Source organism: Lupinus angustifolius, chromosome LG15, assembly GCF_001865875.1.
Source record: "Lupinus angustifolius cultivar Tanjil chromosome LG15, LupAngTanjil_v1.0, whole genome shotgun sequence".
Lineage (NCBI taxonomy): Eukaryota > Viridiplantae > Streptophyta > Magnoliopsida > Fabales > Fabaceae > Lupinus > Lupinus angustifolius.
The window spans coordinates 7,193,938-7,195,956 of record NC_032023.1 but is presented as its reverse complement, the minus strand read 5'-3'; positions in this window follow the sequence as shown (position 1 = coordinate 7,195,956).

The following is a 2,019-nucleotide window of genomic DNA, read 5'->3' as shown; positions in this document are numbered from 1 at the left end:
TTGAGAAGAGGAACCCATATCTCCAAATTTCTTCCTCAAATCGGCCCTAGCTTGGGCCAAGCTTCTTTCTTTGCAATGTGATTGGACATAATAGGTGTTGACCTCGGTTTTGAGTGCCATGATTTCTCCGTAAGGTCCGGGAAATTCTTTGTACCTACATAGGTTAGTGATAAGTGAAGGTAAAATTAAAGAAGTTATACCCCTTGTTATGCAATCATTGATGGCATCTGAGATGATGACTGCTATGTCAATGGATTCGTCCTCATATATGAAGTTGATAAGTTTTGCTTTGCCTAGAGGTAGATCCAAGACATGAGAAGCCAACCAAATGTTTGACAACACAAAGATTGTCCAAAGTTGGGATGTTTGAGTCATACAAAATCGGAACACCGGGCTACTTTGGTTGACCTCCAATCCTTGCAAGCATAACCTTCTCCGCACTTGAGCATCATCATGAAATCCTACTTCCCCCGAAGAAGATGCTTTTATTTTGAGTTGGAATGTGCAAAGGTTGTGGTCACAATTCGGTCTTGGAGACCATGGGTTTCCTAGGTACTCATTAATCATGTACTTATCATAGTACACTCAGTTACCATTGATCCAAGTATATCTATTGGCTCTTGCCTCCCCCGACACGATTGAATTGGCATAGAGTTTTTTCACAATATCCAAAGAGAATATCTTGTTGGATGATGTGAGCTTTTTCCATCCGAACTTGGTCACCATGAGCATGAACCCATCAAATTCCTCTTCTTGCAAGTTGAACATTTTCTCTAGGACCAGTGCACTTTTGAGAGTGATATCCTTGAACATACGCTTTGCATCCTTGGTTGAAAAATTTGGTGCTTTTATTTGCTTCTTTCTCAACCTCCTTGCCTTTCCTTGAGAAAAGTCTTCCACTCCTACAAAACATTTTTACAACGCAATTTTTCCATTCCTTAGGAGTTAGAAACAATAATTCGAAGGCATGTTGTCAAGTAAAGCATACAATTTTTCTAAGGCCTATATTTTTCTAATAGTTTTTGGCTCATTTTAGTGTTCAAGTTGTGACTATGGTTTCTAAATTTAAGATGTTTTTAACATCCCAACATCATGCTTTTTCAATCAACCAAGCAAACAAAATCACATGTTCACAAAAAATGCCTAAGCAAAAAAAAATTCACAATCTATGGTTGCATCATATTTTCCAAAACAGCCCCAAAATTTTATTAACACATCAAAATAGATTTCTCAAGCATTTTTAAGGCGTTTGGTAAACGAAAAAGTGAAGATACAACACAGAGTTCATACAACTTGCAAGATTTCAATTATTTTGTGCCTGTATGGAATTTTTCTCCTTTAATAAATATTTGAGATGATTATTTAAGCCAAAGCATAAAATTTTCAGCGACGAAACAAATTTTAATGTGGTTAGAGTTTGCCATTTTAAAACAAAATTTTGGCTCAAAAACTTACTCAAATTTCTATACGTTTTTACCACTTGATTGAGTAATATTTTCAAATACTTTTTGAGCAAACCAAGACCTTTAAAAAGTTATTTTTCCATAATCATGAATGATTCATATTTAGGTATGTTTGGTCACAGTTTATGAATCAACCAAAATTTGGAGAAAAAAGTCTATAAACAAATTTTCTACTTAAAATTCAAACTTTGTTCTTAAGAACAAAATTTTCACAAGCACAATATTTCATTCATATTCAGCACACATTCAATACAAATATTAATGAAAGATTAAGGAGATTCAAAAATCACATATATGTTCTTGAAATTTTCCAAGAATGGAAATTTTTGAAACTTTTTGATTTGGGGATTTTCTTTGAATCTTTTTGAAAAATATTGAAATTTCTCAAATCAAAAAGGTTTCAAGAAGAATATAAAAGCTTAAAGCTTTGAAGGAGATGATACTTACATGTTTGAAGCTTGAAACTTTAAAGTAAAGAGAGAGTTTTTTAGGAGTGTTGTTAAAGAGATTTATTTTGGTTTTTCAAAATGAGAATGAGTGAATTTTCTGTCGGGGG